The following is a 25456-nucleotide window of genomic DNA, read 5'->3' as shown; positions in this document are numbered from 1 at the left end:
CATGGCACCAGGTGCGGCAGAGGTAAAACCCTGTCTGAGCCCCAAGGAGGTTGCCTGCCACCGCCAATCTGCTGATGAGCGATGCCTTCAAAACCCCAAGAAAAACACTCTGTGAGCTTGAAAGCAGCTTCTGAAGACCCAAAATACTGGCTAATTGTGGGATCTGGAGAAGCAGCATCTTGAGCAGCGCTGGGCTACTGGCAGGTGGGTGGCTCCAACCACCTGCCAGACTTGGCCCACAAGTGGTGGAGGGTGGAAATGTCCTGGTCCACTGGTCAGGTGCAGCTTCCTGACCTCTGATATTTGGGGTGACCTTTCTTTACTTCAGGGACGCAGGTGGCGTTGTGGGTTCAACCAGAGAGTCTAGGGCTTGCCAATCAGAAGGTCGGTGGTTCGAATCCCCGTGACGGGGTGAGCTCGGTCCCTGCTCCTGCCAACCTAGCAGTTCGAAAGCACGTCAAAGTGCAAGTAGATAAATAGGTACCACTCCGGCGGGAAGGTAAACAGCGTTTCCGTGTGCTGCTCTGGTTCGCCAGAAACGGCTTAGTCATGCTGGCCACATGACCCGGAAGCTGTACGCCCGCTCCCTCGGCCAATAAAGTGAGATGAGCACCGCAACCCCAGAGTCGGCCACAACTGGACCTAATGGTCAGGGGTCCCTTTACCTTTTCTTTACTTCCTGCCCAGAGTCTGGCTGCTGCCATTGAGTGCCAGGAAGCAATTCTCTACTCCATCCAGCCCCAGATCACTGCAGGTGACCAGGGTAGGTAAAACACGGTGGGCATGGCATGAAGCTTGGCTCATATGCTTCAGGGATCCATCTCTATGAGGCACCATGGCCTGAATGCAGTCTGCCATCTCTCCTGCTCTCAGTTTGTGCCAAACACATGGCATGAATGAGCTGGTGATAGGGACACCTGCCTTGGTGCTGAGGTGGTGGAAGCAGCCTTGAATTTATTAACCTTCTGACCCAGGGCTTGCCCATCTTTTATGGCCAGGTGGCACATCTGCAAATCAAAACAACTCTGAAGGGCACAAAAATCACAGGGCCCAGGCAGGGTCTCTGTTGGTGCAGGTGCACCTCTGGGTACTATGCTAGCAATCCTCATTCCAGCCCTTACTATCCATAAGTTTAGGATCTGTCAAGAAAGAAGGAGTGGAACAAAACACTCCCTCTTCCCCCTGTTTGCTTAACAAAAGCTTTTATTCTGCTAAGCTTTGCAGTTTTCACCTTTTGCAGTCAGGACACACTGAGCTCTGCACTGGGAACACACAGAGGTCAGCTGAATAGAGCAAGGCCAGCCTGCTTGCCTGTCCATCACCGTAATTCCATAAAAGCAAAGGGGAGGGAGCATAAGGCTACTAGTGACTACTAGCCACAATGGCTGTGTTCCACTCCCGCTGCGGAAGGCACTATGCCTCTGAATTCCAGCTGCTCAGAAACAGAAGTTGGGGAGGGGGCTGGTGCACGGGGGTCCTGCTTCCCACAGGCACCTGGGTGGCAACTGTCAGAAAGGGTGCCAGACTGGGTGGACTCTTCTTAAGTCCTCACCTCCCACCAAGCAGGCAATGGCCTTCCAAATGATCTTGGGCAGCGTTTCCCAAACTTGGGTCTTTTGTTGGACTACAACTGCCATCACCCGTAGCTAGCAGTGGTCAGGGATGATCTGAACTGTAGTCCAAAAACAGCAAGTTTGGGAGACACTGGTCTCCACTGACTGGCAGCCGATCTGCAAGGTTTCAGGCAGGGTTCTCTTCCAGCCCCACCTGGAGATGCCATTGGAGACTGAATGTGGAACTTCTGCATGCAAGGCAGGCCCTCTGCCCCTGAGCTGCAGCCCTTCCCCAGCTCCAGCTTATGTGGTTTACGAGGAAAGGCATTTGGGGTTTTGGTTTTTTACTTAAGAGAAAAGGCAAGTTTAAGAGGGGACGTGATAGCAGCACATAAAAATTATGTGGATAGAGAACGGAGATAGTGGATAGAGAAAAGTTGTTCTCCCTCTCCCTTATACTTGGACTTGTTGACATCCAAGGAAGTTGCATGTTTGAAGATTCAGGACAGATGTGAAAAGGGTACTTTTCCATGCTGTTCAAAGTTAGACTGTGGAACTCTCACCCACAAAAGACTGCTACGGCCACCACCTTGCATAGTTCTAAAAGAGGATTAGTCCAATTCATAGAGGATAAAGCTCTCAATGGCTAATAACCCTGACATATACGTTCCACCTCCATGCTTCTGAATACCAGTTGCTGGGAATCACAAGTGAGGAGAGCACTGTTGCACTCATGTCCTTCTTGTCAGCTTCCAAAGGCAACTGAGAACATTGGCCTGATCCAGCAGGTTCTTCTACAGTTCCTTTCTCCTCCGATGATGACTTGAATAGACAGCTGCTTCTGTGCAATCACACACACAAAAGTTGTCTCAGTTCTTCCAGCTCAAGCCAAAACCCAGTCAGAAAGGGATTTTCCCCATGAATACAGGATCTTTGGGGATTTCCTGGGATCAATGGAGAAGTGGTTCAAAATATACATACATACATACATATATATATATATATATATATATATATATATATATATATATATATATATATAAAATACACAGGACGTGGGTGGCGCTGTGATCTAAACCACTGGGCCTAGGGCTTGCTGATCAGAAGGCCAGTGGTTCGAATCCCCGCAACGGGGTGAGCTCCTGTTGTTCGGTCCCAGCTCCTTGCTCACCTAGCAGTTCAAAAGCACGTCAAGTGCAAGTAGATAAATAGGTTCTGCTCCTGTGGGAAGGTAAATGGTGTTTCTGTGTGCTGCTCTGGTTCGCCAGAAGCGGCTTAGTCATGCTGAGCACCGTGACCCCAGAGTCGTCCGCAACTGGACTTAACTGTCAGGAGTCCTTTACCTTTATATAATACACACATACACACACAGTGATGTAGCGAAGGCAAATCACTATACAATAGTTGCAAGAGGAAAAGAAAAAGGCAATGATAAAGTGTTTTCCATATTCTGGCACTCCTCACTCTCCAGCACTGTGGAAAGGCTGAGAGCACCTGCCTACATGCAACAGAATAGCCATGCAACAACAACAACAAAACCTGAACATCAGCCAACCTTGGCTGGCTCTAATTCAGATGCGTAACAGTCCGGACCAAGTGTCTGCTGGTCTGGATGCATCAATTCACCTCGGGGACTGTCTGTTTTAAGTCCACACACCATTTAAACTGACTAATGGAAGTGAATGAGTCAATAGCTGAGGTTTTATTTCACCAGCTGCTAAAAACCTGAGGAACACACCCACAGTTTAAACACAAGTTAAGGAGAAGCACCCAGGGGGAGGGACTAGAGAAGGTGGGGAGAAACTGCAGGTGAGCAGAGCACAGGAAGACTTCAGCCGCAACTGGAACCGGCGTTCCCATTTGCTGGTGTGAAGAGATCGTTGTGAGCAAGCCTCACCAGCTGATGCAGCTCTCATGTCTCAGCAGGCCAACCACACAATGCTACTAGTGTGAGCTAGAGTTACTTCTGGTGCACCCATGTTGGGGAATGAAAGCAACCTTTATCAGGGAAAACCAGGAACGGCTAAGGGAGCTGGGCATGTTTAGCCTGGAGAAGAGGAGGTTAAGGGGTGATATGATAGCCATGTTCAAATATCTAAAAGGATGTCACATAGAGGAGGGAGAAAGGTTGTTTTCTGCTGCTCCAGAGAAGCAGACACGGAGCAATGGATCCAAACTACAAGAAAGAAGATTCCACCTAAACATTAGGAAGAACTTCCTGACAGTAAGAGCTGTTTGACAGTGGAATTTGCTGCCAAGGAGTGTGGTGGAGTCTCCTTCTTTGGAGGTCTTTAAGCAGAGGCTTGACAACCATATGTCAGGAGTGCTCTGATGGTGTTTCCTGCTTGGCAGGGGGTTGGACTCGATGGCCCTTGTGGTCTCTTCCAACTCTATGATTCTATGAAAAGCAAGAGGGGGGAAACTGGAAAGGCAAGCCCCAGCACGTGGTTCAGTTAGAATGTCAAGGCTAAGAAAGAAAAAAGGGCCCTGCTGGAATCAAGTCAATGGCCCATCTAGTCCAGCATCCTGTTCTCACAGTGGCCAACCAGATGCCCCAATGGGAAAAAGCCCACAAGCAGGATTGGCACACAAGAGCCCTCTCCTCACCTGTGTTTTCTGGCAACTGGTGTTCAGAAGCATGGCTGCCTCCAACAGTGAAGGCAGAGCAACAGTCCTCATGCCTAATTCATAGCCCCATTTTCTATGAATTTGAACCCAGCCATACAGTTTCTGAGTTTCTCTAAGCAGGATTTGTTGTGAGGATGCAGAATGTGTGGTGGGAGGAAGAAAAGCAGGCATTGCCATGGTCTCTTCCTCCTCCTTGGAGAACCGCTGTGATAAATATACAAACAAGTTAAAGCACCACATGGTTCGCCTTACCTATATATTGTCTTGCGTGGGGGGCGGTCGCCAGGAGCCAGGAACACAGTAAAATCACAGCAGACACCAAGTGGAAATCACTGCTGTTGGCTTTTCAAGTCCTTTTGGGGGACAGAAAGAGGGGCAGGGTGGAGAGAAAGATGCATGCAATGGTTAGCAATGCTTCGTTGACTCTATTAAACACGGAGAGAGCGAGGTCAGCTCCTGTTTCTGAAAGCAGAGAGCACTAATAAAACCACTTCTGCTGTTTTAAAATGGAAGAAAAGAGGCTCTGGAGGAGTCGTGCCCCCACCCAGAGCGCCACAGAAGCCTGCTTAGAGGGTGCAGCAATTGGGATGTGGGTTCAAGGGTCAGTTTTCAGCTCTAGGCAGAGCAGAATAGAGTTTTATGAGCCACCGAGCCCTTTTCTGAAGCCTGTTTGAGAGAGAAACTCAACTTCCACATGGTAGAGGATTACTCTGCAGGAAGCAGCAGCAAAGTCGATAGGGGAGAGCCCCTAGCATCCTGTATTCATCCATCACATGCAGACCACAGAGAGTATCATTGGTGCAACAAAGCATTGGCTCCTCTCAGTTGCAAGTCCCACAAATCTTGTGTCACAGGGAAGCTCCCAGTTGATGCAGGGGCTCTTCATTTGCATGTGAGCACAGGAAAGTCCCCAAACTTTTCTGGCTGTGATGGAATCATTCCAACTTCCCTTTCCGCTACTTTATTGGCTTATTTCTCAAAATTTACATATACTGCTCAGTTGTAACCTCAAAACATTTTGTGAAAGGTAAAACACCATATATATATATATATATATATATATATATATATATATATATATATATATATAATCTCCATCCATCCATTAAGGAAACATTTTAAAACATTTTGCAACATTCAAAAATAATTAAAATAAAAGCTAAAAACCAGCTTAAAACAAATGTCAGATTTCTACATGCCTTGATGGGCTCGCCTAAACAATTCCCAGAGTGGTTTAACAACCAACCCTTCTTCACAGGAAACTTTGGAAACCATAGCTCTAGAAGGGGAATAGAAGTCTCCTAACAATTCTCAGTACCCTTCACAAACTGGACTTCCCAGGATTCTTTGGGGGAAGCCATATTAATGTAAACTAGAGTGAAAGGGTGTTGCTTTAAATGTTTGGTGGGAATGCAGCTGAATATTTCCTCTCGGGAAGCAAAAGTTAATGTGGGAAGGAGACATCAGATGGGAAAGATCCTCTATTCATGGGGCTGGCTCCTACCACCCATTCCAATAAGCTCAGTAAGAGGAGAGGAGGGTGTTTTCAGATTAAATATCTCCTGCTCTTTTTTTGCCATCGTCCCTTCAAAGCCTGAAGGATTAATTTACTTCCTTGTTTATCAAATTCCTTCCGTGCTAGAGGCTCTGTTTGTTGCTGAAAGATAATTCTGAAGTTAACTGGCTATAGTGTTCCTTAAAACTTATTTAAAGAGAGAAAAGATCTTGCAGGACAAGATTGAAGGGTGGAGAGCAGATGAAAGCGTCCTTCAACCTTCTAACTTAGTGGTTCCCAAAGCAATGCACCCCGCCCTGGGGAGCAGGGAGAGGCAAGTGGGCAGCAGAGGGGGGCTGGAGGTGTCAATGACTATCAGACTTCGAAAAGCTGGTGTCACTGGATCATATCTGCTGAATTAATTAAATGAAATAGTTTTAATTGGATTCTGAATCAATGTGCAATTAATTGTTACTGTTTTGGCTTTTCTGTTTTCCTCTTGCACTTAGCAGGTTGTGCAAACTGCTATTCTGAATAATGCTTTTTACAGGCTAGGGTAGGGGGCACTGGGGATGAGTTTATGGAACCAGGTTTATGGGGAAAGGCTTGGGAATCACTGTGTTAACTGGCTGAGTTGCTTTTGGGGGGGCTCTTTGTGCACACCTGGTCCTGCAAGAGACACATATGCAGGTCTGGATTCTGCTTCTCCCTTCAGTTCCCTTCAGGTCAAAACATTTCCCAAGTGCTGCAGCACTATTACCCCCAGGTGGTACAATGGGTCAGTGTTAACCAGAAGGTTTGTGGTTCAAGCCCTCCCAGGGATGGCTGTGGGAAGGATTCCTGCACTGCAGGAAACTGAACTACAAGATGACCCTCTGGGTCCCTTCCAACTTGCAATTCTGTGATTCCCATCATTTTGGATAGTGATGGACAGGCACTCTGGAAGCTGCCAATGGTCCATGTAGCTCAGTAGTGTCTGCACTGACAGACAGCAGTTCTCCAAGGATTCAGAGAGGGGTCTCACCCAGAGATGCTGAGCACTGAACCTGGGACCTTCTGCATGCAAGAAATGTGCTCTGCAACTGAGCTATGGCTCAGTCCCAGAGCTCAAGAGCATCTTCCCTTCTGCATTTTTTCATCCACACCCTCCGTGTTTTATTCCATAATCTTTGCACTTCCTTTTCCCTGTTCAACACTTCCATTCTCTGCTCTAGCCAAAGTCCCTTAAATGAATAGCCGCTTACACATTCTTCTTGCTTTCTAACACTTGTTAGATTAGGGCAAACGAACGGCATGCAGACTCAGCAGCACAGTCAGAGCCATAGTCAATTAATTAATCTACTGCATTTTCTACAAATAGGTCTGTGCTCAAAGTGGTGCACAAAAACTCAGGAGTGGCTCTCAGAGCCAGAGATCCCCCACCCCTGGGATAGCTCAGTGGGTAAAGAAAACTCTTAATCTCAGCGTCGTGGGTTTGAGCCCCACGTTGGGCAAAAAGATTCCTTCATTGCAGGGAGTTGGGACTAGACGGCCCTCGTGGTCCCTTCCAGCTCTACAGTTCTATGATTCCTTTGACCGGCAGCTGTTCTCTGGCTGGTCACTATAACATGATGCTGGACTAGATGGGCCTGTGACTGATTCTGCAGCACACTTCTTGTGTTCTGCCCGAGTCCCTGGAGAAGGCTCTTGCCCATCACCTAACAATGGAGCCTTTGAACTTTCTGCATGCAGAGTAAGTGCTCCAGCCAGCCGGCTGCAATTCCTCCCCAATACTTATATTAGAACAGACTAGAAAACATACCAGATCCTGATGCCTTAGCATTAAGAACCTCCATTGTGGGCTACTTTACTCTGAGTTGACTAGAGGTTTAGCTACTGCTAACAAAACACCTTTCCAACGTCCATTAAATCTGGTGCAGTCTGAGAAACTATGAAATCAGCATCCTAGCAGCTGTGGCATAACCTGCAACTATCTGATTTTTAAAAAGTCATACTCGGAACTTGCTTCTAAGCGTGCTTACAGGGAACCCACCCAAAAGACTGCTGACATTGTCTTGTTGACAATGTTGCTATTTGTTCACTCAAGGGAGGCATTAATCACAAATTAGTTAAGCGTTGGCTTTTGCTTTCTGAATGCAATCGGATGCCATGACAAGGGAGTAAACCACGAGGCCAGGGAGAGGCCAGGGAACGCCCAGCTGGCAGGGCAATCCTGTGGGAGAAGCCGGCACAATTAGATCATGCTGACTAAGGCCAGACTCGCAGCCCTGCCTAGGAATCAAGGGAGCAGGGAAAAGGCAGCAGCTGCCTGGTCTAGAGCATGATCCACTTCACCTGATGAATGGGCTGCCACCAATGTTTCAGCTACTGTCAAATGCTTTTGTGTGTGTGTGTGTGCCATTTGCAGGTCATAGTTAAGAGCCCTGGCACTTTCATTTCCACATGAACTAGCTACTAATATTCACAGGCATGCTCCCAATGGGCGGTGCCCTATGTGCACGCCCACATTTCACTATGCTCCTTCACATGCTGTGGCCGACCCTCTTAAAGACACTTCTGTTCACATCCTGCGGCAGCCATGTGGAGACGTTTTCATCCAGTGGGCCAGAGGCAGAAGCGGGCAGAGCAACAACTGTAAGACTGCCTGTATTTAATTATTGCCTTTCTATCCTGCTTCCCCCACCCGACCAAGGAGATCATGGTGGCCTATGTTCAATCTCCTCCTCCTCGTTCAATCTCCACAACAACCCTCTGAGGCAGGCTAGGCTGAGAGGCAGTGACTGCCCGAAGATCACCCAGTGAGCTTCAAGGCCAAGTGAGGATTTGAACCCTAGTCTTCCAGGTTCCAGACACTCTAGCCCAGGGTCAGCAAGGTTTATCTTGCCTGGGCCAGATCACGCGTGTGCATGAGCGTGCACACCCATGATTTTCAGTGTCTGCGCAGACGCGATTTTCAGCATCTGCACATGCACAGACATGATTTTCGGTGCCACAGAAGTGAGTTCCCATACCACGCTGCACCGGTTTAGCACAGGGCGTGGGTGGGTAGCTCAGTGGTGGCTTGTGGACCGGTCAAACGACCTCTACAGGCCGCTTCCAGCCCATGGGCCTTAGGTTGCTGACCCCTGCTCTAGCCATCAGTAGGCTAGTTTCTTCCTTCTCTCTCTCTCCCCCTCAGGCAAGCAAGAAGCATTATCAGAAGTCAACAGCACATTTCCTGCAGGCAGAAGCCCTCAAGCATCGAGTGTGGGGCAAAGCAGGGCTAGACACTAAGTACTGGAGGATCACATTTGACGGTCCAAAGTCCTGCATTCCTGTAGTACAGGAAGGGGAGAGGTGACGGGAAGTGAGATGGAGATGTGCTCAAGAGAGGGGTGTTGCCCATCCTATGCTCAGTGCTTGGGGCGGGGGGACCCGCACAACATCTGGTTTAAACTCATGTTTATTTATTTTTCCTTTGGGTAGCCACCACTGGATTGTATATTAGATGACTGCTTGTAAACAAGCCAGGCCATGACCCGTGGATATTTCAAGCTGTGCCAGAGCTACAAGAAACAGCAAGCAGGGAGGAAGAGTCTGTCTACACAGGGCAAGCCTCTCTCTTTAGGCCAGAACATTTGACACTAGCATACAGACAATAGACATGAACCATGGAGAAATAGGCTATTAATTATGCTGTGGGTGTCCTTTCCTCTAACCAGAAGCGAAGCATAATGGAAATTCTCCTGTGTTGATCACAACAGCTAGTGCAAAAGGAGCTTCCTTTCTTTCACATTGCAAATGCACTTCAGCAGTTTGCTTGGTTCTGGACTACAGTTCCCAGAAGCCTCAGTCCGGGTTGATGGGAGTTGTAGTCCAAAACATTTGGGGATGAAACTATGGAACTCAAGTCCCACAGGAGGCAGTAATGGCCACCAACTTAGATGGGGGAGACAACTATTGATGGCAACTATCCACAATGGCTCTGCTCTGCCTTCACAGCTGGAGGCAGCAACGCCTCTTGAGTACCAGTGGCTGGAGGCTGCAGGAGGGAAGAAAGGTAATATGCTCAAGTCCCACTTGGGGGATTTCCATTACCATTGGCATTTGCTTGGCTGCTGTGAGAACAGGATGGATGCTGGACCGGGTGGGCCATTGGCCTGGTTTTATGTTCTTATCTATAATTAAATAATAATAATAATAATAATAATAATAATAATAATAATAATAATAATAATAATTTATTATTTATACCCCTCCCATCTGGCTGGGTTTCCCCAGCCATTCTGGGTGGCTTCCAACAGAATATTAAAATACAATAATCTGTTAAATATTAAAAGCTTCCCTAAAGAGAGCTGCCTTCATATGTCTTCTAAAAGTCTGGTAGTTGTTTTTCTCTTTGACATCTGGTGGGAGGACGTTCCACAGGGCGGGTGCCACTACCGAGAAGGCCCTCTGCCTGGTTTCCTGTAACTTGGTTTCTCGCAGGGAGGAAACCACCAGAAGGCCCTCAGAACTGGACCTCACTGTCCAGGTAGAACGATGAGGGTGGAGACGCTCCTTCAGGTATACTGCATCTAGAAATTAGTTCATCTAGGGGGTTATTAAACTGAAACATCCCTGGGCTTGTATCCAACAGAGTGCTAAGTAAGCATCCCATTGTCAGTGCAAGGATTCCCTTATGCACAATGAGATTTTCCTCCTCTCCCCCCTCCATGCTCAAACATGCACCCTGTACTCTCCCCAAATATGATCTAGGAGATTGGGGGAAAGCCTCAGAATAGTTTGGGGGGGAGAGAGGCAAGCAGGAGGAATCGTAGAGTTGGAAGAGACCCTGAGGATTATTTAGTCCAACCCCCTGCAACACAGGAATATGCAGCTGCCCCAAACGAGGATGAAACCTGCAACCTTGGCATCCTTAGTAACACACACTAACCAACTGTGCTGGCCATGCCATGGGGGCAAGTCCCACTGCACATGAAGAAATCCTTGTGCTGACGGGATGCTTAATTAGCACTGAACTGGATGCAAGTCTTCGTTGACAGCAACTCTCAAAGAACTCGGGAACTTTTAATTTCCTTCTGCATGCCAAATATGTGCTGTGACCTCCTCCTACACTTCAGTGTGAATGCTCACTAGGCAGCCATAGGTATTCTTTCTGAGATCTTATCTCTCCACCTCTGATACACACATCGGTAATATGGGGATATTAATGGTCAACACCTTTCTCATGAAGACTATTGAGAAGCACTTTGAACAGATAAGGCCCTATACAAATATCAGAGTTCTACAAATTTTGGTTGGTAACCAATATCCTGCTCTCACCCTTAAAGACAGCCCCATGTATGTCCACTTGGAAGTAAGTCCCAATGGGTTTTGGTCCCACGAAACCATGCTTGCTGCCGCCCTATGAACATGGGGGCAAGCCCCATCAAGCTTTGGAGGACCAGCTTATAACTAAATATGCACAGGAATGAGGTACTGGTTCCTGACACCAGGTTATGTCTCCCAGTGAGCACGGGGCCAATCCTGTGCCCCCCTTCCCCACAACCCCAAGTCTGGAGGTGTAGATATAATCTAGGAGTCCCCCGCAGCTGCACTTCCCTCTGGAGGTCCTTCAAAGCCCAGTGCAAGTGCAGGAAGGATGACTGCCACTCCATAGTTAAAACAATGGAGGCAGTGATGGCCAGCAACCCGCCACCGTCAAGGGTGATATGTCTCTGAATATCCATTGCTGGGATACAGCATTTGAAATTCAGCAAGTGAATTTTGCACCTGGCTAGTAGCCACTTACAACCAAGTGAAGATGCCTGGACACCAGGATTGGCACCTGACGTCTCTACCATTTGGAGGTACATGTGGATCCTGTTTTCACACACTAGCAAGACATTCTGTAGAATTCTATCTGTTATATTTTATCTGCACATTCGGAATGAATTTCAGGAACTGAAAAGTCCTATTGAAAAATACAACTTTTGAGCCGCCTGGCCCCAAAATGGCAACTAGGCATTCTGTTTGGGCTTAAGGAGCCATCCTGGTTTAAGAAGCCATTTGGTGCCTGGCTTATATATATCTGAATTTCTAACACTGGCTGGGAATCATGAGTTGGGTCCTGCTTGGGTGCTTCCAATTAGGGCATGCTCTTGACCACTGTCAGAACATAGTGCTGGACTAGATGAGCCATTGGTCATTGTTGTTAAAAACAATTTAAAACATTCAAAAATGAGTAAAATCAATGCTAAGGTAAAAACCAGATTAAAACACACGTCAAATTCCTACATGTCTGGATAGGCTTGGTAAGACACATATTTTCACTGAAAAGAGCACAGTGAAGGTGTTTGCCTGATGCCAACAATGAGTCCCAAAGAGTGAGTGCTGCCACACTAAAATATACATTTCTAAAAATGCGAAGGCTAATACCTTTCACATCTACCCAATGTATCTTTTAAGAGACCTCTGGCCCTCCTGATGTTGCTGTATTAATACTACTACCATTATTACTACTCATAGTACTAGTACTATTAGTTGCTGTTGTACCCATATAGTAGCTTTGCTTTAGGATGGTCTTGTTTCCTCTGTGTTTGCATGGGCCTTTTTCAGGGTGGGGTTTTATTTTTCTGTCCCGAAGCCCTTTCCACACATGCTGTGGAAGTTATACAAACAAAAATTTGAAGAAAAGAAATCCAGTCACTTTCTGTTCCAAGTGACCTACACTCAGAAGAATCCAGGTTCAAAAAGGTTAAGCTCTCATATCATCTAACTGTTTAGCAGCAGCAACAAGCAGAGATTACAAAAAAAAATAGAATAAAGAACTCTTGGAGCCAGCAGAGCAGAGTACTTACTCAATCTCCTTAAAGGTATGAGGAGTGAAACCTTTCCACATTCCTCTACCTGAAAGCCAGCAGCTTTCAGCATCTTTCAACAGTTCTTTTACTGGGTCCACCACCTCCCAAGGAAACAAAACAAATAAAACTCAGCAAGGTCACCGGAGCTCTCAAGCAGTCAGGCAGAGGCTGCCATTAGGCCACAAAGATTAGGACCGAGATGGCACAAACACTGATGATAAACAATACATTCTAACAGGAATGAAATAAAATAAATTTCAAACTGCCAGCGAAGGCATTCCTAGCAAGAAAAAAGAAACACGCCCATACCAAGCCATTAGTGTTTCTGCAATCAAGGATTTTCTAATGCCCCAGGCAGCGTTTCCCATGTTTGGGTCTCCAGCTGTTTTGGGACTACAGTTCACATCATCCCTGACCACTGGTCCTGCTAGCTAGGGATGCTGGTAGTCCAAAAAACAGCTGGGGGACCCAAGTTTGGGAAACACTGGACTAGAGCAAGGGGGAGGAAGCTTCTTTAGACTGGGGGCCTCATTTCATCTGGGGCAAAAGTGAGCCAAGTGTCAGATTCCAGGCATGCAAAAGACCCCTACACACACACACACACACACACACACACACACATGTTCCACACATCTCTCTCCACTCAGGCGAGCAAAAGTGGTTATCACTGATCATTATGCACCCCAGCCAGGCAAAAAACCCAACATCTTGAGGAAGCCCCAGGGCAGCAAGTGTGAGGGGAGTGCCTTGAGGAGGCCAGCCCAAAATGACTACATTTGGCTCCCAGGCCTCAGGTTCCCCACCCCTGCCCATAGATCAGCTGTTTTGGACTACAACTCCAATGAGCTATGCTGGCCGATAGGAGCTGTAGTCCCAAAAAGCAGCACCAGGTTGGGGAACAATGGAATAAATGCTTGAACGTGAGAAGTCTTCAAAGAGAGAGGCAGGCAGGCATGCAAGCAAGCAGTGGAGCTGGGGCTTTCTGGGCCATTAAAATTTAGTAGGAGAACTAAAACTAATCAGAATAATTTAAATATATATATAAAATATTTATTAACTTGGCAACAGATTAAAGGTGCCAGTCCTCAATGTGGGATGGGAGACAGAGGCTATCAGCTGTTTTCTTTGCTACTTATGTCCTGAAATGGTTTGGAACTAGAGCCATGAGCCGACCCCTCCCTGGCCAAGCCTAACATTATCTGAACTGAGCTGCAATTCAGGCCTCACAAGCTATTCTGAAATCTTCTTTTGTCTTCAGAGAGTGTGAGTGAAATGGAATTGAGATTTCATTGTAGGCAAACTTGTGAAAATCCCACATTACTATTATTATTATTATTATTATTAAGATGGAGTCACTGCCAAGATGTTTGTGTTTTGTTGTTTGAAGAAAACAACAACACAGCTAACAGTTACCCTCTTTTGTTAAAATGTTTTCTAATATTGTTTTAGTGAACCTTGTTAATAATACGACAAAGAAATTACTTACAAAACTTGAAGGTTTGAGTAGGCTCTCATTTTACCCTGCAATTTCACATATCCTGCTTTGCAAGACAGATTAAGTGGGAGGCAGTGAAATACTAAACTCATTTTGGCTAAGTAGCCATCTGAACCACACCTAACACCCCCCCCCCCCATCAAGCTGGCTTGGAAAGAGATTTTTTTTTTTTAGGTTATCGCATGATATAAGTAGGGAGTTCTCCAACTTTTTGTACCAGTGGGCACATTTTGAATTTTGAGAGAACACAGGGGGCACCAGTCCCCAAAGAACTGTTGTGCGGGGGCATAGGACAAAGTGGCTGCCGTGGGGAGTGCAGCAAAACACAAAATTAGAGAGACAGTCACCTCCACAAACCTTACCATGGGAAGTCATAGAATCAATAGAATTGTAGAGTTGGAAGGGACCCCAAGAGTCATCCAGTCCACCCCCCTGCAATGCAGGAATCTCTGCTCAAGCATCCATGACAGATGGGTGCCCAACCTCTGCTTTGAAACCTGCAAGGAAGGAGAGTCCACCACCTCCCGAGGGAGACCGTTCCATTATGTCCTACTGGTCCCAATTGTGGAGATCACAAGGTATTGATTTCACACAGAGAGACGCGCGGGGGAGGTGCTACTTCTGTCTGATATAGCAACAGGGTGCATTCCTCAGTACCAATAAAAATATACAACATGGCTACACCACACCCTCATTTCACAGAAATCACTCAAGAAGTACCTGCGTATTTTGACTCATAAAGTTCTATGAGAGCTAGAGACTTGCTTTTTCTTTGGGGGGAAAAAGAAAGTTCAGAGTGTGGGGCACATGCCTAGAGGCACCAATGAAATCCTATGGCCCTGATGACCAGGGATGATGAGAATCGTAGCCTAGAACTGGGTGATGGACTGGGCGATGGGCTTTCTGGGGTAGTGAATGCTTCCCTCTGTGAGGGAGCCTTCCCAGACCTGCTGAAAGAGGCAGTCATTAAACTGCTTCTTAAAAAAACATCCTTAGACCCGGCTATCATGGCCAACTATCGCCCAGTCTCAAATCTTCCATTCTTGGGCAAGCTGTTTGAGCGAGTGGTTGCTGAACAACTCCAGGCACGCCTGGAAGAAGCGGACCATTTGGATCCCTTCCAGTCGGGATTCAGGCCTCATCATAGGACTGAAATTGCCTTGATCGCACTGGTCGATGATCTTTGGTGGACTAGGGACAAAGGTGAGAGCTGTTTCCTAGTTCTGCTGGATCTCTCAGCGGCTTTTGATACCATCAACCATAACATCCTTGTGGATCGTCTAGAGGGGCTAGGAGCTGGGGCACTGTTATACAATGGTTCAGTTCCTTTCTCCTGGGCCATGTTCAGAAAGTGTTAGTGGGAGATGAGTGTTCAGACCCCTGGGCTCTCACTTATGGGGTGCCTCAGGGTTCCCTCCTCTCCCCCATGCTTTTCAACATCTACATGCAGCTGCTGGGAGAGATCAGGGGGTTTGGGCTGGGTGTTCATTAATATGTAGATGATACCCAGCTCAACCTCTCTTTTAAATCAGAACCAGTGAAGGCGGTGAAGGTCCTGTGTGAGTGTCTGGAGGCGGTTGGAGGATGGATGGCTGCTAACAGATTGAGGTTGAATCCTGACAAGACAGAAGTACTGTTTTGGGGGGAAAGGAGGTGGGCAGGTGTAGAGGTCCTGAATGGGGTAGCTGTGCCCCTGAAGGACCAGGTGCACACCCTGGGAGTCATTCTGGACTCACAGCTGTCCATGGAGGCGCGGGTCAATTCTGTGTCCTGGCAGCTGTTTATCAGCTCCATCTGATAGGCAGGATGAGACCCTACCTGCCCAGAGTGATGCATGCTCTAGTTATCTCTCACTTGGACTACTGCAATGCGCTCTATGTGGGGTACCTTTGAAGGTGACTTGGAAACTATAACTAATCCAGAATGAGGCAGCTAGACTGGTGACAAGAGTGGCCGCCGAGACCACATAACATTGGTCTTGAAAGACCTACATTGACTCCCAGTACATTTCCGAGCACAATTCAAAGTGTTGGTGCTGACCTTTAAAGCCCTAAATGACCTCGGTCCAGTATACCTGAAGGAGCGTTTCCACCCCCATCGTTCTGCCTGGACACTGAGGTCCAGCGCCCAGGGCCTTCTGGCAGTTCCCTCCCTGCGAGAAACCAAGTTACAGGGAACCAGGCAGAGGGCCTTCTCGGTTGTGGCACCTGCCCTGTGGAACGCCCTCCCACCAGATGCCAAAGAGAAAAACAACTACCAGAAGAAATCTGAAGGCAGCCATGTTTAGGGAAGCTTTTAGTGTTTAATAGACTATTTTAATATTCTGTTGGAAGTCGCCCAGAGTGGGAAACCCAGCCAGATGGGAGGGGTATAAATAAATTATTATTAATTATTATTTATTTATTTATTTATTATTATTATTATAGATAAGAACATAAAACCAGGCCAATGGCCCACCCGGCTTCCGAATGCCGGCTCCTGGAAACTGCAAGAGGGAAGAGTGCTCTTGTGCTTGGATCCTGATTGTGGGCTTCCCATAACTATCTGGTTGGCCGCTGGAAGAACAGAATGCTGGGCTAGGTGGGCCATCGGTCTGATCCAGCAGGCTCTTCTGATGCTCCTGCCAATGCTGGGTGGGGCTGGTTTGGAGTTGCAATCCAAAACAACTGGAGGTCCCTAGAGCTGTTGGGCAGCCCATTTATTCCATTTCTAATGGAACAGTTTATGTTTAGTTTAACCTACTGCTGCCTGTTCTAAGGCTAAATGGACAAGTTAAGAAATCGTTGCAGTATTTTTGATTCTCTAATCAAAGAAGAGGTCAACCCGGCAGTATACAGGCTGCAAAATCCCATAGGTGCTTGGCATCCCTGAAGTCAAGGGATTTTAGGTGCTCTTCTCTGTGCAGGATTGCAACCACAGAGCCCTGCCTAAACAGCCCCACAACAAGGAGCCAGGGGGGTTGTAGATGGCAGGAACTCCCCTTCCAGAATCCTGCTCAGCTTCTCTCACACACCCCAACCCCAATTCTCACTCTAGAGCAAATGAAGTTTTACATAAAAAATCCAAAGCCCATTTTGCAATAGCTTCATGGACCATGTATCACATTACAAGTGTCAAAATGAAGACAACAAGAAAGTTTGTTTTCAACACTGGAGCTTGCAGCATCTCATTACTAGATAACTTAATTCTTGACTTAAAACATCAACACACTCCTGTCTAGAGCAACCTAGAAAATACCTCCCATTACCTAAATTGTAGCTTCACATATCAAATCAGCAAAAAATATTTACTTAGAATGCTCTGCAAAGAAGTGTCCCACCCCACAAAAGCCTCCCCCCCACAAAAAAATCGCTTCTCCTACTTCACAAATATCAACCGTCAGATCTAAAAGCAGAAGTGTGTGCAGAAGAATCACTGAGAGAAGTAATAAAAAAAATCTCACTATTTTGATTGGCTCTGTTATTATAGCATACTGTGAGTTTTGGAATCATATTTAAGGGCACAGTTCCTTTGCTTATATCTAGAAAAAAATGACTTGGGGTGGAGAATGACAGACCAGCATTGCTCTCATTATACTCATTGCTTTCTTGGAGAAGCAAACCAGAACTACAGAGCTATTAGTCCGCCATCGTAGCCTGTCCAAAAACATAAGACACTGCTCAAATCTGCTCTTATTTTTTCACAAGAAAAACTCTAACCTTAAGGTTTGTCTCCACTGAATTCCATCTCCTGTACGCTTCTATCAAAAGGACTGCTTAACACACCAGTGGTAAAGAGGAAGTTAAATGTAAAAAGAGAGGGGAATCTTGCAAGTCAGCTTAGCCTCAAGAATTCATTTTGCCACACTGCAGCAACACTGAGCCAAGACTTCCCGCTTTGGATCCCCGAAATTGTTTCAGTCTCCTTACCTCGCCCCGACCAGATTTCAGAGGATAGCAGATCTGTTTCTTCACTTAGCCCCACAGCAAAATATGGAACATTCTTCCACACCCAGAAAGTTAATTCTGGAAGCCCAGCATTCCTCTTAGAATTGTAATTCTAAGCAGCAAGTCACAACACTTCCTGCCAGCAAATGAGAGCATGCTGACAGAAGCCTGAGCTGTTTAAAAGCCCCCTCCCCACTGTCTAGAAACTTTGCATTACACAGCAAAACTCCCAGCAAGTAGCTCTCCTCACCTGCCTCTAAGCTCCAGGGCAGACAGATCACAGATCCAGCCCAGCGGGTGGGGCAGCGGCTTCTCTGAAATTTGATTTGTGAATCAAACAGAAGCTTTCAGCTGCAAGCAGAGAGCAAACCAAGGATCATTCACAGCTTCCCTGCACATTGTTCCAAAACTTCAGTACAAGAAAAAGGTACATCTTCAGGCATAAACTACTTCTAAGCAATGTGTCAGAACTTCTGTTTCACAGATTAAAATTGTGGGTTTTTTCTCCATCCCAGAAAAGGAAGGCAGCTCCTTTGTTCTGCCAGGGCTAATGGCATGCAGCTTTACTAAGGAAAGATTTCACATTGCTAAAAGAGTACAGTAGTCCTGACCAAGGAGAGATTTAGCCAAAATGTTTCCCTGCTGTTTTTTTTCTCAGGAGGGAAGAAAGAGTCCTCCTTGAGCCAGTGAGTCACTCTCCTGACTGGCCTTCCTTAGCCATGACCTAGAAATTTAGCTACTAGTAGATAATTCTCCAGAGAGGTAAACACTTGCCAAGGTTCTAAGTGTGTCTGTGTGTTTTAAATATAAGGGCTTGGATCCAAGATTTTTGCAGAGACTGCATTACAAAGATTGCATTGGGGAGTTCCTGTCTCCTTTCCTACTGCAGATCACCCCCCCCCCCAATGCCATTATTGGGGTGGGAGGATCCTGAGAACAGCAGGTGATATGGTAGGGGTCTACAGCTGGAGAAGGAGAAACTGGAGAAGGCTAATGCCATCCCAGGCCTTCTTTGTAGAAGGAGCCCCATGGGACTAAGTACAGTGGTACCTCAGGTTAAGTACTTAATTCATTCCGGAGTCTGTACTTAACCTGAAACTGTTCTTAACCTGAAGCACCACTTTAGCTAATGGGGCCTCCTTCTGCCGCCGCACAATTTCTGTTCTCATCCTGAAGCAAAGTTCTTAACCTGAAGCACTATTTCTGGGTTAGCGGAGTCTGTAGCCTGAAGCGTATGTAACCTGAAGCGTATGTAACCTGAGGTACCACTGTATCAAGAAGGAATTCTGTTATCAGGCCTTTGGCTGCAAAGGAGAAGGAATCTGCTGGTCACATCACAGACTCACAGAATTGCAGACTTGGAAGAGAGCCAAAGGGTCCAACTTCTGCAATACAGGGGATCAAATCAGTTGAGCTTCTCTGTTTTATATGCCTGGACACTGTTAATTTGGCTGTACTTGGCTCCCCCTGTACTTGGCTCCAGCCCCATCAGAAAGGCAGAGGTGGCAAGGAACTGTACATTTAAAACGTTGTGATGTCATCTCAACACCTAAGACGCTCTTTCATGATGGGAGTTTTGGACTACTGGCTTTTGCATTTTTCTTGCCACTTTGCATCAGGCCTAGTCCCTTCAGTGAAAAAGCAAACATATGGTAGGCTGGTTAAATAGCCTTGAGGGACTAATTCCACCCTTACAACCTGAAAGGCAGGGACTCAGGTGGCTTGTGAAAGAGACAAGCAACATGCATACCAGATAAGCTAAGAGAGAGCTTTCAAAGCCCATATCAGTCTCCTCACAGTGCAACATGCGCATGCAACTGTCATTTTATGGCCACAAAGGGCCAAATAGACACAAAGGGCCTTGTTCACACATAACTTTTAGTCACGCATTTGGTCAGGCCAAACCTCAAATTAACCACGAGTTGCCCCACAGATGATCTAACAAGCCATGGTTTGTTTCTGCAAAGCTGCGTTTGCTTTTCAGAAGCTCTTGCTTTGTGCTTTTATAGCTTAGAGAGCTTCCGGACAGGGTGGCCAAAAAAACCATGGTCAAGGAAGGATGCCAGGTTCACACACCCAATACCTAACTAGGCTCAAAGCAAACCAAGGTTCATAAACCAGTGCTGCTTTTCTTTGAGGCTGAATTAAAGCATAAGAATCCAGAAATAATTCTTGTTTCTTGTTTTGAGAAAGATCAAGGCATGTAAGGAAATCAAAACCATGGCTCTTTTGCATTATGCACCGTTCAGCCCTGAGAGAGGAGCTGGGTGTGGGGGGGTGTCTTTTGCAAAAAAACCCCACCAGTTTTCAAATAATCCAGAGTTGTGAATGTTAGGTTTGAACATTCCAGCTTTAAACTAGGAAACTTTTTTGAAATGAAATATAAGCTTAAGAGAAATGTGGGAGCCTCTTAGATTGCAAGAACCCCCTTTAGCAACGCACATTACTCCCCAATGCCTGTTTGGCTTTTCCAGAATAAAAATAATTATTCAGAATTGTTGGGAGTCAAGCATCACCTAGGGGGCTTAGAGGAATGGAGTGTTTTATTACCTGGTGAGCAAGGCTTCATCAGCACCCTTCATAATATTCCCATGTTGAGGAACACCTGCTTTTAAAAAGCTGTGTGGTCAGGCCCATTGCAATCATGCAGTGGAAGAAAAAGGAACTGCGGGTACACATCAGCATGTTGAAACAGCACAGAAAACCTTTAGAAGCGCCTCCACAGGCAACAGAAGAGGCCCTGAAGCACAGGAAATGACATCAGGGTTCCTAGGAAGGTGCCAGCTTCCATTTCCCTCATCATTTCCCCAGCCACACCCTGAGCAGAGAGAACTGAAAGAAGATTTTCACAGACATTTCACGTTCTGGAGCACAACAGGGCAAACTTAGCTGGGCAAACATAGAGGAACCACTCTGGCTTGCCTCCTTGCCTTCCTGAAAAATCTTGCACAATATTGCTAGGGATATCAGAGAATTCGAATGAAAGCAAAAACACAAGTGGAAACTGCCAGTGTTCAGTTATTCATCCCATGTCCAGAACGGAAATCAATTAATACAAGCGGTATTCATGGTTGTGGATCCTTTCAGCCTGCAAATGATAAATAACTGATTACATTCCTCCCCACCCCATTTTCATGGTGTTTCCTTTGCAATGAAACAAACAAAGTGGAATAACATAACAAGATCAAAATGCATGTAATGACTTTAGCAAGTTATGTAACTCTGCCGCAGCAGACAGCGAGACCAATAATGCAATATTTGGTGGAAGATGAAAAGCAGCAGAAAAGAAACAGTGTTGCATGCAATAGAGTGTGGAATAAAAAAACCCCACTGCCTTCTTAACATCCCTAGCTATTGCTAAGGGAGATAAGAGACCCATGACACTCCAGCTCTAACCAGTGTGCAGAAAACTGAATTCTGCATACAGCAATTGGTGCCTTCATAAAGTACCCAGCATATGCTACGAGCTTTGCAAAAACAGAATGAACAGATCTCTGGCTGCAGGCACAAAGGAGGATAAAGCTAAAAGAAAGCAACGAAGCGCATTAGAAGTGCAATAATTAACCTCTGAGTAGGGAAAAGATCAAAGAAACCATGCAGAACATGAAGAAGAAAAAGGAAGTTTTTAATCATTTCTCAAAAGTGGGCCAAAGATGCCAAAGAACATCATAAGAAGGATGCTTATTCCCACAGCCACTTTCTCATGGGCTGGGGAGCTGCAGGGAGCAGGCTTTCCCTCGCAGTGACCCAGGAACCGATGATCATGCAAAGAGGACGTCTGCACCCGACAAGCTGCTCAGAGTGGGCCACAGAAGTAATTATGGCTGCCAACCTGGGATGCAATTTAGACTGTGCAAATCTCACTGAAGCCAATGCCCACCTTCATCCTGACAGATCCCTTCTCCCCCAACTGCCCAACAGTAATACAGAAGCAAAATGCTTATGAGGAGAGACTGTCCAGCAAACCTGCAACAGATGTATATTTGGCTTTCATTACAGGGAATCTGCCTATACACTTACCCAGAGTTCTGAGATGCAGGAAAGCCAGTGACTCAGAGCTAAATTTAAAACATGCCTCCTTCTTTGTTCAGCTTGTCAGCATCAGGAAATGAATGGGTAGAAGCTTATTAGAGGCTCCAAGAGAGACATTTGTCTGCATTGTGCTCAGATTATGCTTTTAGCCTACAATTCTGCATCTCTCTGTGGCAGTAAAAGCAAGGAGAATGCACACACTTCTTGTTTTTAAGTGGTGCCAGTAGCTCCTCTCTTTTGCTTCAGAGACTGCTACAGAAGACACCCACAGCAGCAGGGTGACAACAGAGAAGAGACAAAAGGACAGGTCACATAATTGGGATATTTGCATGCAAAAGGTTGCTCTGTTACTATACTCCTCATCCTTAATTGGCATGAAGTCGCCTCTTAAAGAAACCTGCTAAGGACATGGGACCAAGTGACAGAGCATCTACAATTCTATGATTCTGTGATTCATCTAGGAATCATCCACATTTAAAGTCTAAGCTGTTTGGGACACGACTATTCTGATCAGGAAGTCTTCAGAGACTGACTCCACGTCAACCACTAAGATTCTGTTAAAAGCAACTGAGGAAGGTAAGAACACAGGAAGCTGCCTTGTTCAAGTCACACCACTGGTCCACCTAGCCCAAAATGGTCTATACTGACTGGCAGAGGCTCTCCAGGGTTTCAGACAGGAGGTCTCCGCCCACCCTGGAGATGCTGGGGACTGAACCAGGGTCCTTCCACACGCAAAACCAATGCTCTACCACTGAACTTTGGCCTTTTCCACAGATGTTGATTGGGGAAATAGTAGGGATCCAGATATACAAAGGGTTTAGCTCAGTGGTGGAGTGCATGCATGGTCTGAAGGCATCCTCACAGTCTCTCACATCCACACTTTGAAACAAAGAAAAGCCAGGTGGGAGGTGATGGGAAGGCCCTCCACTGGGAAGCCACTGCCAGTCAGAGTACACAATGCTGGATTACATGAGCAAATAGATGACCCATTACAAGACAGCTTCCCATGGAATACCTGAGTGGTGATTTCAACCCAGACTTGTCAGGGCCAATATTTTATCACATGGGGCTAGGCATGCTCTTCCCATGCACTCTTTTCATCTTATGTCTTCATTAACCTACCTCACAGGGTTTTCGTGGGGAAGGGGAGAACCTTGTTCACCACCTTGAGCTCCTTGGAGGAAAAAAGGCAGGACATATATAAACAAAGGAGTGAAATACTGTGCAGAAGACTTCACCAACCGGGCAGACTTCACGTTTTGGATTACAACTCTCACCTGCCCCAGCCAGCGCAGGGAGTTGTAGTCCAAAATGTCTGGAAGCCACAGAGTAGGCAAAGGCTTTTGCAAAGCATGCCTACAGTGGGAAGACATTGAATAGCACCCCTCATTTCCACTGGTCGTTGGCACACACATCTCAAGATTACATTGCAAGAGCTGGGACAGGAGCAGTGCCAACCATGGCACCAAACAGAATGAAATAATATCTCCCAACCATAACTGAAAGAGGGGACATTCTAGCTGAAATCACAGGTGGGATTAAAGCCCCCAAACTTGTTGGTTCTCCCCACCAAAGCACCAAATTGGAAAACATCTGAGTCACACACAGTCAACACATCTCAATAAGGGTTTGAAGAAGGAAATTGACCTGATGGCAGAAAGCCTCGTTAAGTTGCTAAGCAGAAAGCAAATTACTATAATCATCTTGAGCAAGAGAACCATGGGCAGTAGCTATGCCTTTGGATGAGTCAGGACAGTTGCCACAGGAGGGCAACTGTGCAACAAAGGAGGGAGTTGGGAAATGCATTAACAGACTCTTTCTGTAACAGGCTATGCAGAAGGCAGATTTTGTGCTCTTGCTTTGAGTGTTTACTTTTCTAAAGGCAGACAAGAGGCTACCTGCCTGAGCAGGTACCCACCACTTGCTTGCAGAAGTGTGTGTGTGTGTGTGTGTGTGTGCCTCTCTCTCTCTTTCCAAAGTAAGATCTCCCAAGCAAAGAAAAACAAGGTAGAAAAATAAACAGTTGACTCTTCCAGAGTGAGCTGGCATAGAATGACCTTTGGAGCACTACAGTATACATTTGGAGGCTGTTTCCTTCCATTCTTATATCCAGTCACAACAGTGAAACCATATCAGAAATCACATCTCCCTTACCTTTGTAGGACAAACGATGTCTGCATCTGATGCAGGAAGAAGTTTATATTGCAAAAGTTGACCAAATGCAGTTCCCACATAACATGTTTGAAAGGGGGCATTTCCTGCTTTTCAATACATCCAGTAATTATTATTTTTTTAACCTTAAGAGTGAAATTGACAAGTTTAGACAGTTCCATCAATCAAGTGAATGATCAGGGAGAAGGAAAGCAGCTGGGACTAGGAAATCAGAAACAGTAAAACAAAAGCCCAGTTCTCATAAACATAATATGAAGTGGAAAACCTCTGTTTGGTCTGGATTGCTTCACTCTGGAGCAAATATATATACTGCACGAGAGCTATTAGGGTGCTAAATCTATCCTACTCCTGACATGCTACTTTTTGACATCTAGAAATTCCCCTCTCCCAAAATATGGGAGCCAGCCTTCACCCTCAGTCTAAACTGGCAGGGTACAAAGAAGATCACCACCTCATTGGTCGTCTCTGAGAAGCAGGTGATAAAAATGAACAGGTTTTTTATCCCTGTGGCCAGGCTTCCACTGAGACACATCCCACCTGTGGCACATGGGTAAAGACAGTAGTTCAGGGCTTGAGCACAGGTCCGACCCTTGGCATCTTCAGGTTAGAAAAGGATCAGGCGGCAGTAGATGTGAAAAGATCCCTCTGCCCAAAACTCTGGAGAGAAGCTGCCAGTCAGAGCAGACAACACTAAACTCAATGGACAAATGGTATAAACAAGTTCTTATTTCCTTAACCATTATTGCAGCCTCAACTTTAATAATAAGAAGCTGACTTCTTTGGAAGCAGAGGCTAACACAGAATGTATGCATCAGTTTCTGAATATATGATGGGCAGGATTCCTGCGTTCCAGGGGGGGTTGGACTAGATGACCCTCGGTGTCCCTTCCAGCTCTACAATTCTATGACTCTACATGCATGCGTGGAACTTTCTCATTGGATTTCCCACCACCACCAAGTATTCAGAGTAGCCTATTCTAAGAGGAAACGGTCTGAAACATTTCCAGTTCCTTTTCCTGAAATTGTTTATAAAATGATCCACTAGCCCCTTTTAAAGCTACTGTTTGTTTTGAACCTGGTTTTCTTCTCCTGGGTATCTCCCAGAAGGAAAGCAGTGAATTCCAAGAAGTGTCTCAGCATGGTTAAGAGACTCAGCCTCCAGAAGAGAGCACTAAACATAAATTATCAGTCTGAATAGTGAGGATTACTACTGCACTGCTGGATTTTATTCCAGATTTTTTTCCAAGAAAAAGAACAGAAGATTTCACTCTCTACTCATCATTTTGTCTCTGCTTGGGATCTGGATGTAAGTTCCAGTTTTTAATCCCCCCA

General features: G+C 46.1%; 1 protein-coding gene across 4 annotated transcripts in view; it reads right to left on the bottom strand.

Annotated features, from left to right (window-relative positions):
* PLS3 (plastin 3) overlaps positions 1-25456 on the bottom strand; it is a 66110-nt gene that overhangs the window by 25577 nt on the left and 15077 nt on the right. For 2 of the 4 annotated variants that reach the window (XM_083721030.1, XM_083721029.1), the window contains one exon: positions 4434-4534. The gene's annotated coding sequence lies outside the window, so the exon portion shown is untranslated. Of the gene's footprint in view, positions 1-4433; positions 4535-17903; positions 18273-25456 lie in introns of all 4 variants that reach the window. The other 2 variants (XM_083721032.1, XM_083721031.1) reach the window with 2 other exon arrangements.

This window comes from Podarcis gaigeae, assembly GCF_964106915.1.
Source record: "Podarcis gaigeae genome assembly, chromosome: Z".
Taxonomy (NCBI): domain Eukaryota; kingdom Metazoa; phylum Chordata; class Lepidosauria; order Squamata; family Lacertidae; genus Podarcis; species Podarcis gaigeae.
This window is presented reverse-complemented; position numbering and strand designations above follow the sequence as displayed.